Source organism: Salmo salar, chromosome ssa13, assembly GCF_905237065.1.
Source record: "Salmo salar chromosome ssa13, Ssal_v3.1, whole genome shotgun sequence".
NCBI classification, from domain to species: domain Eukaryota; kingdom Metazoa; phylum Chordata; class Actinopteri; order Salmoniformes; family Salmonidae; genus Salmo; species Salmo salar.
Window position 1 is genome coordinate 49,365,120 of NC_059454.1, and position 15,315 is coordinate 49,380,434.

At 38.7% G+C, this 15,315-nt stretch overlaps 1 protein-coding gene across 1 annotated transcript in view; it reads left to right on the forward strand.

Annotated features, from left to right (window-relative positions):
• megf6 (Multiple epidermal growth factor-like domains 6) overlaps positions 1 to 15,315 on the forward strand; it is a gene marked incomplete in the record, with an annotated part of 95,146 nt that overhangs the window by 3,765 nt on the left and 76,066 nt on the right. The window contains 1 exon segment of the mRNA NM_001140637.2: positions 4,535 to 4,557.

Sequence of the window (15,315 nt, forward strand, 5' to 3'; positions counted from 1 at the left end):
CTTCACAATAACAGCACTTACATTTGGCCCGGGGCAGCTCTAGCAGGGCATACATTTTACAAACTGACTTGTTGGAAAGGTGACATCCTATGACAGTGCCACGTTGAAAGTCACTGAGCTCTTCAGTAAGGCCATTCAACTACCGATGTTTGTCTATGGAGATTGCATGGCTATGTGCTTGATTTTATACACCTGTGAGCAACAGATGTGGCTGAAATAGCTGAATCCACTAAGGGGTGTCCGCATACCTGTGTGTGTGTATATATAGTGTATAACATCAGCCATTGATAACTGCAAAAGTTTTGCTGCATTTCTCAACAACATTGATGCCCTGAATTAGAGGTCGACCGATTTATGTTTTTTCAACGCTGATACCGATTTATTGGAGGACCAAAAAAAGCCGATACCGATTAATCGGCCAATTTTTATTAATTATTTGTAATAATGACAATTACAACAATACTGAATTAACACTTATTTTAACTTAATATAATACATCAATAAAATCAATTTAGCCTCAAATAAATAATGAAACGTGTTCAATTTGGTTTAAATAATGCAAAAACAAAGTGTTGGAGAAGAAAGTAAAAGTGCATTATGTGCCATGTAAGAAAGCTAACATTTAAGTTCCTTGCTCAGAACATGAGAACATATGAAAGCTGGTGGTTCCTTTTAACATGAGTCTTCAATATTCCCAGGTTAGAAGTTTTAGGTTGTAGTTATTATTGGAATTATAGGACTATTTCTCTCTATACGATTTGTATTTCATGTACCTTTGACTATTGGATGTTCTTATAGGCACTTTAGTATTGCCAGTGTAACAGTATAGCTTCCGTCCCTCTCCTCGCTCCTACCTGGGCTTGAACCAGGAACACATCGACAACAGCCACCCTCGAAGCAGCGTTACTCATGCAGAGCAAAGGAAACAACCACTCCAAGTCTCAGAGCGAGTGACGTTTGAAACGCTATTAGCGCACACCCGCTAACTAGCTAGCAATTTCACATCGGTTACACCAGCCTAATCTTGGGAGTTGATAGGCTTGAAGTCATAAACAGCGCAATGCTTGAAGCACAGCGAAGAGCTGCTGGCAAAACGAAAGTGCTGTTTTGAATGAATGCTTACGAGCCTGCTGGTGCCTACCACCGCTCAGTCAGACTGCTCTATCAAATAATAGACTTGATTATAACATAATAACACACACAAATACGAGCCTTAGGTCATTAATATGGTCGAATCCAGAAACTATCACGTTTATTCTTTCAGTGAAATATGGAACCGTTCCGTATTTTATCTAACGGGTGGCATCCCTAAATCTAAATATTCCTGTTACATTGCACAACCTTCAATGTTATGTCATAATTACGTAAAATTCTGGCAAATTAGTTCGCAATGAGCCAGGCGGCCCAAACTGTTGCATATACCCTGACTCTGCGTGCAATGAACGGAAGAGAACTGACACAATTTCACCTGGTTAATATTGCCTGCTAACCTGGATTTCTTTTAGCTAAATATGCAGGTTTAAAAATATATACTTCTGTGTATTGATTTTAAGAAAGGCATTTTAAGAAAGGCATTGATGTTTATGGTTAGGTACAAGTTGGAGCAACGAGAGTCCTTTTTTCGCAAATGCGCTTTTGTTAAATTATCCCCCGTTTTGGCGAAGTTGGCTGTCTTTGTTAGGAAGAAATAGTATTCACAGTTCGCAGCGAGCCAGGTGGCCCAAACTGCTGCATATAGCCTGACTCTGTTGCAGAGGTGACACATTTTCCCAAGTTAAAAGAAATTCATGTTAGCAGGCAATATTAACTAAATATGCAGGTTTAAAAATATATACTTGTGTATTGATTTTAAGAAAGACATTAATGTTTATGGTTAGGTACAAGTTGGAGCAACGAGAGTCCTTTTTTGCGAATGCGCACGGCATCGATTATATGCAACGCAGGACAGGCTAGATAAACTAAAAGTTAACTACTCATCAACCATGTGTAGTTAATTTGAGTCATTTGAGTCATTTAGCAGACGCTCTTATCCAGAGCGACTTACAGTAGTGAATACATACATTTTATACATGTTTTTTTTTTTTGTGCTGGCCCCCCGTGGGAATCGAACCCACAACCCTGGTGTTGCAAACACCATGCTCTACCAACTGAGCTACTAGTGATTATGATTGATTGATTGATTGTTTTTTACAAGATAAGTTTAATGCTAGCTAGCAACTTACCTTGGCTTCTTACTGCATTCGCGTAACAGGCAGGCTCCTCGTGGAGTGCAATGTAAAGCAGGTGGTTAGAGCGTTGGACTAGTTAACCGTAAGGTTGCAAGATTGAATCCCCAAGCTGACAAGGTAAAAATCTGTTGTTCTGCCCCTGAACAAGGCAGTTAACCCACCGTTCCTAGGCCGTCATTGAAAATAAGAATGTGTTCTTAACTGACTTGCCTGGTTAAAAAATATTTATATATAAAAAAAAAATAATAATAATAATAAATAAAAATAATCGGTGGCCAAAAATACCGATTACCGATTGTTATGAAAACTTGAAATAGGCCCTAATTAATCGGCCATTCCAATTAATCGGTCGACCTCAACCCTGAATTTAGCAGACGCTGTCGACAGATCATTTGGAAAAAGTTGTGATGGGCTACTTCCTGCACACGCCATGGTCAGTGTGAACCGGAGTGACTTGACATCGCTGGCCAAACAAGATGTAGCTACAAATAAAACGGAATTAAATGGTTCCAGTCTGCCATGAATTGTCATCCATGTATACGGGTAAGAGTCTAGCTACATTTCTAATTTTGTCAGTCATTTTCATTGCAAGTTAAAGAGTACTGTTTGCTAGCTAACGAACGTTAGCTTGCTGGCTCGCTAGCTAACTTTACATGTATGATTTACTTTTGTGAAAATGTCCCTTTAATGTTTTGGTTTACCTACTGGAGAGCTCTTCTTTGTCTACACCCATTCAGCATTGTTCACACCCTCTTAATTAAGCCTTAGCCCCACCCATCTCTTTAGGATTCACATGTGAGGCCATGTGGTAAACACACGCTATATCAAATACAATCTACGTTTATTTGTCATATGCACAGGATCCAGAAGGTGTAACCGGTACAGTGAAGTGTCCAGCCCATCCATTATCTCAGCTAATCATGGCTAGCGGAATGGTTCCTGTTTTTTTTGTGGCTAAACCAACTAGGCTCGTAATTGTAACAATTTTATTCGTATTTATGGATGGAATACAAATTTGTTATTAAGGCACATGAATATTCACACTGTCGACTTTTTCCACATTTTATTGTTAGTCTGAATTTAAATCGCATTAAAAAAAAATGTGTCACTGGCCTACAAACAATACCCCATAATGTCAAAGGGGAATTATGTTTTTTTAAATTTTAATAATTAATTCAAAATGAAAAGCTGAAATGTTTTGAGTCTAAGTATTCAACCTCTTTGTTATGGCAAAACTAAATAGGTTCAGGAGTCGAAATTTGCTAAACAGTCACATAAGTTGCATGGACTCACTCTGTGTGCAATAATAGTGTTTAACATGATTTTTCATGAGTACCTCATCTCTATCCCACACATACAATTATCTGTAAGGTCCCTCAGTCGAGCAGTGAATTTCAAACACAGACTCAACCACAAAGACCTGAGAGGTTTTCCAATGCCTCGCTAGGAAAGGCACCTACTGGTCGATGGGTTAAGTGCCTTCGGAAAGTATGTTGACCGCCTTTTCCGCATTTTGTTAAGTTACAGCCTTATTCTAAAATTGATTAAATATTATCATTTTTCGTCATCAGTCTACACACAATACCCCATAATGACAAAGCGAAAACAGATTTTTAGAAATTTTTGCACATTTATTACAAATAAAAACAGAAATACGTTATTTACTTAAGTATTCAGACCCTTTGCTATGAGACTCGAAATTGAGGTCGGGTGCATTTTGTTTCCATTGATAATTTCTACAATTGATTGGACATGATTTGGAAAGGCACACACCTGTCTAAAGCCAGGCCTTATTCTAAGTAACCAAACATTGCAAACGGTTAATGACTTATGAGAAGCACATTTATTAGTTGTATTTGTGTGGTTAGCAATGTCCTTTTGATTGACGATCATCTGTGAAAGAGAGAAGAAATGTGTGTTCGAGTTTGTGCGTGCAAAACCTCTTGTTGTGCAGTGCCCAAATATGATGCTTTTTCTAATCATGTATATGGTCAAAACTTACAGCTACAATGTTGAACTATCATATCGTTAAGGCTAAGCAAAATAAATGTATATGTTTACCTTGTTTTCCTTGTTAATTGAAGAGTGTTATCTGTCCATTTCCAGGTCTGAGTTTTCACAGGCAAACAGTGGATGTGTTTGAGTGCATGGTTTGTTCAGGGCATCGGTAATGCGATAGTAGCTAATGCCTGGGGGATGTACAGGTTGTAGTAATGCATAGATCAGGTGAAGCACCTTTTATTGATATGTGTGCTGGTATGAATACATATGTTTATGAACTGAACATGTTGTGTTGAGTTTCTTGCATTGTGAAGGTTAATTGATCATTGTGTCAGGTCTTCCTCCTATTGGCTGATGCATTGTGGGTATGTGTATTTAAACCCTGTTATTGTCTGGTGGACAAGACTGAAACAGACAGGATAAGAGTGGCATGCTGCCGGGTTAACAGGCAATTATTGAGCCTGGGTTTTCGTTTGGGTTTATTAGGCCTACTTTTTGTTCATTGCACAATCCAGGTGTAGAAAGCTCTTAGAGACTTAGCCAGAAAGACGCACAGCTGTAATTGCTGCCAAAGATTCTTCTACAAAGTATTGACTCAGGGGTGTGAATACTTATGTTAATGTAATATTTCTGTATTTCATTTTCAATACATTTGCTAAAATTATATAAAACATTTCCACTTTGTCATCATAGGATATTGTGTGTGTGTGTGTGTGTGTGTGTGTGTTGTAGATGGGTGAGTTTAAAAAAGTCATTATTTGAATTCAGGCTGTAGCACAACAAAATGTGGAGTATGTCAAGGAGTATGAGTTCTTTCTGAAGGCACTGCAGCTGCACAATTTAGATAATGCATTTATATATATAGTTTGCTAAAATGATAATAGCGAGAACAAAGAATATAGCTGTTTGATAATGTACGTGTGCTTTTCCATCTGGAATCAGACACTGTTTCACCTTTATTTAACCAGGTATGCCAGTTGAGAACAAGTTCTCATTTACAACTGCGACCTGGCCAAGATGAAGCAAAGCAGTGCGACACAAATAAATAAATAAACAAACGTACATTCAATAACACAATAGAAAAAAAATCAACATACAGTTTGTGAAAATGAGGTAAGATTAGGGAGGTAAGGCAATAAATAGGCCGTAGTGGCGAAGTAATTACAATTTAGCAATTAAACACTGGAGTGATAGATGTGCAGAAGATGAATGTGCAAGTAGAGATACTGGGGTGCAAAGGAGCAAAAAAAATAATAATATGGGGATGAGGTAGTTGGATGGGCTGTTTACAGGTGCAGTGATCTGTGAGCTGCTCTGACAGCTGATGCTTAAAGTTAGTGAGGGAGATATGAGTCTCCAGCTTTAGGGATTTTTGCAATTCGTTCCAGTCATTGGCAGCAGAGAACTGGAAGGAAAGGCGGCCAAAGGTGGAATAGGCTTTGGGGGTGACCAGTGAAATATACCTGCTGGAGCACGTGCTACGGGTGGGTGCTGCTATGGTAACCAATGAGCTGAGATAAGAGGGGGCTTTACCTAGCAAGCACTTATAGATGACCTGGAGCCAGTGGGTTTGGCGACGAATATGAAGCGAGGGCCAGCCAACGAGCGCATACAGGTCGCAGTGGTGGGTAGTATATGGGGCTTTGGTGACAAAACGGATGGCACTGTGATAGATGGCATCCAATTTGCTGAGTAGAGTGTTGGAGGCTATTTTGTAAATGACATCGCCAAAGTCGAGGATCGGTAGCATAGTCAGTTTTACGAGGGTATGTTTGGCATCATGAGTAAAGGATGCTTCGTTGCGAAATAGGAAGCTGATTCTAGATTATATTTTGTATTGGAGATGCTTAATGTGAGTCTGGAAGGAGAGTTTACAGTCTAACCAGACACCTAGGTATTTGTAGTTGTCCACATATTCTAAGTCAGAACCGTCCAGAGTAGTGATGCTAGTTGGGCAGGCAGGTGCGGGCAGCGATTGGTTGAAGAGCATGTATTTAGTTTTACTTGCATTTAAGAGCAGTTGGAGGCCACGGAAGGAGAGTTTCATGGCATTGAAGCTCGTCTGGAGGTTAGTTAACACAGTATCCAAAGAAGGGCCAGAAGTATACAGAATGGTGTCGTCTGCGTAGAGGTGGATCAGAGAATCACCAGCAGCAAGAGCGACATCAAATGGCAAGAGTCAGACAAACGTCAACCCTCAACATTTCAACAGCTCGTATGGACACTCATCTCTTGAAAGGTAGGCTGGTAGCCTTTTTCTGAAGTACTGTGTCAGGTGACAATAATTATCTTACAGCCTGTCTTAACTGAAATGGGGCTCACAACTTTAATTAGCTGGCTAAGGCTAGCATGCTTGCTAGGTACATTGGCAGCTGTCAGTCAGTGGCCTATTTGTTGTTATTTCTCTGCTACATGTGGAAATCACAACGTTCCCACCCCCAATTCCTGAATATGAATTAACTGCCTGCGTCGGTCTTCGAGGTGGAACCTAACATGTATGTATATATGTGTATGTATATGTATGTATATGTGTATATATGTATGTATGTATATATGTGTATGTATATGTATATATATGTATAAATATGTGTGTGTGTATGTGTATATATGTATGTATATATGTGTATATATATATATATGTGTGTATATATGTGTATATATATATACATATATGTGTGTGTGTATACACACTGCTCAAGAAAATAAAGGGAACACTTAAAACCTCTTCAGCGTCTCATCCCGTCAGCGGGATCAAAATCCAGCAAAAAATCATATCGCCAATTAGCATTAAAAAAAAACGTCGTCCGATTTCAAAAAGGTTTTACAGGAAAAGCAAATCATTAGATTATGTTAGATGAGTCCATCGTAAAAAGCAGCAACATAGCCATTTTCCGACCAACCACTTGCATCACAAATAACCAAAAAACAGCTAAATGCAGCACTAACCTTTTACAAACTTCATCAGATGACACACCTAGGACATCATCTTACACAATGCATGCATTCTTTTGTTCAATAAAGGTCATATTTATATATAAAAACAGCATTTTACATCGGCGTCTGACGTTGACTAACTATTTTCCCCTCAAATGCGTCCCGGGAAACAGTGCTACAATTCCCTAAATTACTATTCGAAAACGATTTTTTAAATTTATATTGTCAATCTAACATTTATAGATGAATATCTCTTGAGAACACCTGTCATACCAGATTTTAAATTAACTTTACTGGGTAATCACACTTTGCGATAAAAGGAGATGCGATACACAGAAAATGAGCTAATAAACCGAGCTCGGCGCCATCTTGGAACAATCGCATGTCACATCTCATCTTGTATAATATTGTCAATAATCGCCCACCTTTAGTTGTCTTCATCAGAAAGCACTTCCAGGAATCCCAGGTCCACAACAGATGTATTTTCGGTCGAAAAATTCCATCATTTATGTTCCATTAGCTTTCTGTTGTTAGCGCGTCTGAATGCTGTATCCAAATACTCTGCCGGGCGCGGCACAGCCGTTTCGAAAATAAAACATTTTTTTCCCATTTAGGTTCGTTCAAACATGTCAAACGTTGTAAAACATTCATCTTCAGGGCCTGTAACACCTAGAGAGCCAATAAGATTCGACGGGGACGGTTGCAGAGTGTTTTAAAACATATATATATATATACACATATACATACATATATATATATATCATATATATATATACACATATATATATATCATACATATAATGCAAATTAATTACTTAAAAATCATACAATGTGATTTTCTGGATTTTTGTTTTAGATTCCGTCTCTCACAGTTGAAGTGTACCTATGATAAAAATTACAGACCTCTACATGCTTTGTAAGTAGGAAAACCTGCAAAATCGGCAGTGTATCAAATACTTGCTCTCCCCACTGTGTGTGTGTGTATGTATGTATGTATGTATGTATGTATGTATGTATGTATGTATGAATGTATATATGTGTATGTGTGTGTGTGTGTGTGTGTATATGTGTGTGTGTGTATATATGTATGTATATATGTGTGTGTGTATATGTGTGTGTATATATATGTGTGTATATATATGTGTATATATGTATATGTGTATGGCCCAGCATCGTCTGGGTTTGGCCGGGGTAGGCGTCATTGTAAATAATAATTTGATCAAAACTGACTTTCATAGTTAAATAAAGGTTAATTAAAAAAATAAAAAAGAATTGGTCCACACACTTCACCACAGTGTTCCTCCTACTCTATCTAATATATGTTTATAGATGTGTTGTTTATTTGATGTATTTGAGTTCCTACTGATTAAAAAAAATATATATATATTCAATAGTGGTAAAGACTGACTTCAAAGAGACCACATTCAAGTCCTCCATCCCCCATTTAGTCTGACTGCTGCTCTCTCTGGCTCCACCGTGTCACAATGGGAATTGGTAAGAGTCCGTTTCTATATCAACTTTTGTAGATCATTTCAGGCAAAATGACGTTCTTTTCATCACTACTATGTAAACGAATCTGATTTCTGTGACAATTCTGCTGCTAAAATAAGTTTTGTTTAGCAAATAATTTGAATACATTACTTTGAACTACTTTTGGCTACCGTGTTTACACCGTCTTATAAGTTTCTGTTTCGAAATAGCAAAACAAAAAAGTGTAACCTACTTGACACATTAATGGTACTTACCTTACTGATCACAAAGTCAGACCTTCAGACAGGAGCTGGACCACTACCGCAGACATGGGGGCAGTAAACTACCTTGGTGCGAGTTTTTTGGAAAGGAACTTGGCTACCCATTCCACAAATCCATTATCACACAGATCTCTCTACCATGAGCTGAGCATCAAGTCATGGGAGTCTGGGCTGAATGGAGGTTCAGCAGGGGGGTGAAAACTTGATTGAATGCTTCAAGCTGATGTGATGAAGGAGCTTACTATTCTTGTACGTGTGATGATGGGACAGAGTTTTGGCCTGCCTAGTGCATCAACAGGTGGGTAATTAGTTAATTAACCAATTAGAAAGAGTTCCAAACCTCTCTGCCAATAACAGCTAGTTTTTTAGTTTTCTTCTCCTCACTTAGACTGCTCCCAGACAGTCCTATCAAAATTATTGCTTAAGAAATTGCTTCTTGCTAAGAAGTAGTGATGCACCGATATGACATTTTTGGTGATTTACATATTTTTTAGCTGCCTTTTTAAGCATTCTAGTACAGTTAAATAGCCAGCTGCGTCCGTGTGTGTGTTAACTAAGGCACTGCATCTCAGTGCAAGAGGCATCACTACAGTCCCTGGTTCGAATCCAGGCTTTATCACATCTGGCCGTGATTGGGAGTCCCATAGGGCGGCGCACAATTGGCCCAGCGTCGTCCGGGTTTGGCTGGGGTAGGCCATCATTGTAAATAACAATTTGTTCTTAACTGACTTGCCTAGTTAATTAAAGGTTACACATGGCACACTGACCAAAAAGTTATTTTGTTGGCATTTATGTATGTCCCCATTACCAGTAAAACATAATCAAAACCTATTTCTCTCACTTACTTGCTGTGTTGTTTCATTGTTCATTTGTTCAGTCGTTTCATTCTCAACCAGGATTTCTATGGAACTCTGTTAAGGTCTTTGCGTGTCAAAAAAAAATAAGCTTGTTGACCAATCAGGACCTGAATATGACTGCACGTCACATAATTTAACATGTTCAATAATGTTTTACGTAGTTATTACACATTGATTGTACTATCACTCGTATTTCATATGTCACAACGATTCATCAATGCGTATGCTATGATGCTGGTAAAGTTGTCTCATGCACCTACAGTGCTGGCCATTAAAAAAAGCTAGCTAGCTCATGGATGCAAACAAAGTTCTTCCCTAAAAACATAGCAAAATGACAATCTGTTTCAGTAGCAATAGTTAGCTAGCTAACTATATAGCTAGGTGTAATCTAAAATAACCCTAATTTATAAGACAGTTCTTATTTGATTAATGGTGGTCGGACCCATCTATATGAAGCTAGTGGACTTTGCGGTTAGCCTTTAAAATAAAAGTATGTCATTGACAGTGATGCAAATGAATACAAATAGTAGAATTATACCATAATTGAATAGATCATGCTAAATGAGTTTGGAATGTTTATATAAAATCAACAAAAGACAATAATTTGTTAATTTGACAAAAATCTGTTGAAATCACACTGGATGTATTATACTTTAGAATTGCATTGGGGGCATACTTATTTCACTGTACAGCCTTACCTATGGATTGTGGATCAATGACATGGGGTATCAGTCTACTCAGTGACACTCAGAGAACATTAGCATTCGTAGCTCTTATTGCGGGACTCTGAAACAACTGTGAATTGAGCCACGTTTATTGTCAACCTATTGTGTATTGAACACTATTCCAGAGGAAAAACAATACTGCGTGAATGTTTTGGAGTCTGATAACTCTGAGGACGTTGGGAAAAAATATATTGGGTGTTGAGTAGACTGATACCCCGTTTAATTGATCCCCAATCCTTAGGTAAAGCTGTACAGTGTGATATGAATGTCAATACACACAATAGGCTGACTGGGGAGGTGATTTCACACAGTCACAGTCCCACGATACTAATATTTGCGTAAACTCTTCACAGTTGTGTTCTTCGGGTGTCACCGAGTAGACTGATACCCCATTTCATTGCTTCACATTCCAACCTTGTTTAACATCGTCTAGTCTAAATATGGCATGATTGCACCAATTGTAACCTTCTGCATCACTTTCAAATAGGTACTTTTATTTTGAAGGCAAACCACAAATTCCACTAGTGTGCCTAATCCTTATTGTGGCTAGCTTCACAACACAACCTTGTCCGGTTGAGGCTCACTAGCCAAAATTCTGAACCTGGCTAAGACAAGGTCCACAAGGTGGTAGTGTAGTCTTGAGTATGTATTTTGTGAGAGCAGCCATAGACTGGGCAATTTAGAGTTCCAGAGGATATATTCAGTCTTATATAATTTAAATTGATCCTGCTTTATTTATTTTTCATTACATCACATTGTCTCTCGCTTTGCTTGTGTGTGTGTGAGAGAGAGAGAAAAATAGAGTGCAGTGGGATATCCTATTCTCACAGCAGCAGTTAATTGCCATCATTTTTTCGAGGCCTGGTTATGGCCAGTATAAACTCCTAGCCCTAACATGAGCCCATAATACAATTCACATCCACCATCACATTAAAGTATGCTTCAACTGATTGTGCAATGTTGCTATGCTGACACTGACCTAGAGGACCTAAATTAAATGGTGTGTGTGCTTGTGGGTCAGTGTGTGTATGTCCCTATGAAAGATACAGTGAAGTATAAAAGGATCATTATGCAAAAATGTGCTAAATCTATCGAATGTAAATGCTATGAGATATGATTGAGAGCACATTCATTAATTGGTAATGTGACTAAAAAGAAGGTCTAACTCTGTAAACGCCTACATGTAATGATTTAGTGATTTATTTTAATTTTCTTCTTCCCCCCAAGGGTGCTAAAGTCAATACAAAAATATAATTGAAAATCAATTATTTGGGTTCGTGCCACTCCACCTCTCTTCCTCCTCCCAAAACCTACATAGTCGGGTGACTCAGACAGTTAATTAACTGACAAGTGAGCAGTATTAATTAAGGCAGTTTATACAATTTAAAACATTACAATACATTCACAGATTTCACAATACACTGTGTGCCCTCAGGCCCCTACTCCACCACTACCACATATCTACTGTACTAAATCCATGTGTATGTATAGTCATATGTTATTGTGTGTGTGTATGCATGTGTCTGTGCCAATGTTTGTGTTGCTTCACAGTCCCCGCTGTTCCATAAGGTGTTTTTTTAATCTGTTTTTTAAATCAAATTTTACTGCTTGCATCAGTTACTTGATGTGGAATAGAGTTCCATGTAGTCATGGCTCTATGTAGTACTGTGTATCTCCCATAGTCTGTTCTGGACTTGGGGACTGTGAAGAGGGACTCTTGTGGCATGTCTTGTGGGGTATGCATGGGTGTCCGAGCTGTGTGCCAGTAGTTTAGACAGACAGCTCGGTGTATTCAACATGTCAATACCTCTCATATATAAAAGTATTGATGAAGTCAATCTCTCCTCCACTTTCAGCCAGGAGAGATTGACATGCATATTATTAATATCAGCTCTCTGTGTACATCCAAGGGCCAGCCGTGCTGCCCTGTTCTGAGCCAATTGCAATTTTCCTCAGTCCTTTTTTGTGGCACCTGACCACACGACTGAACAGTAGTCAAGGTGCGACAAAACTAGGGCCTGTAGGACCTGCCTTGTTGAGAGTGTTGTTAAGAAGGCAGAGCATCGCTTTATCATAGACAGACTTCTCCCCATCTACCGCATCAATATGTTTTGACCATATCAGTTTACAATCTAGTGTTACTCCAAGCAGTTTAGTCATTTCAACTTGCTCAATTTCCACATGATGTATTACAAGATTTAGTTGAGGTTTAGGGTTTAGTGAGTGTTTTTTCTTCCAAATACAATGCTTTTAGTTTTAGAAATATTTAGGGCTAACTTATTCCTTGCCACCCACTCTGAAACTAACTGCAGCTCTTTGTTGAGTGTTGCAGTCATTTCAGTCGCTGTAGTAGCTGATGTGTATAGAGTTGAGTCATCCGCATACATAGAAACTCTCTGTCAGTGGCATGTCGTTTAGTAAAAATTTAAAAAATCAAGGGGCCTAAACAGCTACCCTGGGGAATTCCTGATTCTAACTGGATTATATTTGATAGGCTTCCATTAAAGAACACCCTCTGTGTTCTGTTAGACAAGTAACTCTTTATCCGCATTATAGCAGGGGGTGTAAAGACATAACACATATGTTTTTCCAGCAGCAGACTATGATCGATAATGTCAAAAGCTGCACTGAAGTCTAACAAGACAGCCCCCACAATCATTTTATTATCAATTTCTCTCAGCCAATCATCAGTCATAAGCATGCTGAAATTCTGTTGTCAATTTGTTTACTGTAAAATAGCATTGTATCTGGTGAAACACAATTGTTTTCCAGTTTACACATCAACTAATCCTCCAAGTCAAAAAGTTGAAGGCTAGGTGCTTTTGGAGGTGGAGCACGGCACAACAGTGCACCTGGAAAACCTCTGCAATAGCGCAAACTTCGTATTTTTAAGGTTTGGTAAACTTTTGGACATTTGTTAGTTTGGAGAATATTTCGGACATCATGGCTTTGCGTGTCAATTTTTTTTGTGATTAGGTGAAAATAGCATTGTTTTCACGTCAATGAGAAAATGCGCCTGAAGACTGCAATAACATTTATATTTCTAATGAAGAGGATATGTTCGTCAGTCGGATTAGGAGATCTTCAAACTTTCATGTGAGTAGCTATACTTCATTATTCATAATATACAAAATATGCATACATGGCTCAACCCAATACATTATTTTTTTAAACACTGGAGATTGCGCAGCACTGGTCCAAGACGGGCATGGTAGAGCCAATAGCATCATTATTTTACAATCACTTTGAAACTATTTTTATTGCATTTATTGCTATTAGCTTATTTTCTGTGATACAGTAGCCTAGACCGCATCACTCATGCATTGCATGTATTTTCAAACAATGATTCAATGATCCCTGTCAAAAAGAATGTCTTAGCCCACTGGGCACACCACTGTCATTTCGACGTGGACATTTTTGTGATATTTGGTTGAGATTGATCAATCAGTTTTCTACTGACCTTTATTCACCCACTCAAAAAGACAGTCAGAAGTCCCAATGTGTTATCACTATGCTTTCAACAATCTAAAAAACAACCAAATTATACTGAACAAAAATAGAAACCCAACATGTAAAGTGTTGGTCCATGTTTCATGAGCTGAAATAAAAGATCAACGAGATTTTCCATATGCACAAAAAGCTTGTTTCTCTCCAATTTGTTTACATCCCTGTTAGTGAGCATTTCCCCTTTGCCAAGATAATCCATCCACTTTACAGGTGTGGCATATCAAGAAGCAGATTAAACAGCATGATCATTACCCAGGTGCACCTTATGCTGGGGACAATAAAAGGCCACTCTTAATAGTGCAGTTTTGTCACTCAACACAATGAGAAAAAAATAAGAAACTAGCACACTGCTCTTGCTAGTGTTACTGCTCTTTATTAAGCCCGATGTCTCGGCCTCAAGGCCTTCCTTAGAGCTTTTGTGAGTATTTATAATTTGAACCCTTATGTACACATTGCTCCACCCACATCCGTTCAGTGCATCGAATGGGGTTGCAGTCGAGGGAAAATAAGCAAGTGTTACCAAATATAACAATGTGCATTTCATAAGTATTCTAATAAAGTGTGTACATAAAACGCATTAAACAAGTCTGTAAAACCTCAATGAGGACATCGACCTGTCAAGTAAGTTTTCATAAATCATTGGGTACAGTGCAAGAATAAACGTCAAAGTAGTCTGAAGTGGCAGCATTAACTCATGTTCACATTTACAACATAACATGCATGGGCATTTAATCAATCAAATGTATTTATAAAGCCCTTTTTACATCAGCCGATGTCACAAAGTGCTGTACAGAAACCCAGCCTAAAACCCCAAACAGCAAGCAATGCAGATGTAGAACAACGGTGGCTAGGAAAAACTCTTCTGGCTGTGCCGGGTGGAGATTATAACAGAACATGGCCAAGATGTTCGAACGTTCATAGATGACCAGCAGGGTCAGATAATAATAATCACAGTGGTTGTAGAGGATGCAACAGGTCAGCACCACCAGGAGTAAATGTCAGTTGGCTTTTCATAGCCAACAGCAGGTGCGGTAGAGAGAGCGTCGAAAACAGCAGTTCCGGGACAAAGTAGCATGTCCAATGAACAGGTCAGGGTTCCATAGCCGCAGGCAGAACAGTTGAATCTGGAGCAGCAGCATGACCAGGTGGACTGGGGACAGCAAGGTGTCATCAGGCCAGGTAGTCCTGAGGCATGGAGAAAGAGAAAAAAAAGAGAGAGAATTAGAGGGAGCATACTTAAATTCATACAGGACACCGGATAAGACATGAGAAATACTCCAGATATGAGAATACCCTAGCCCCCCGACACAAA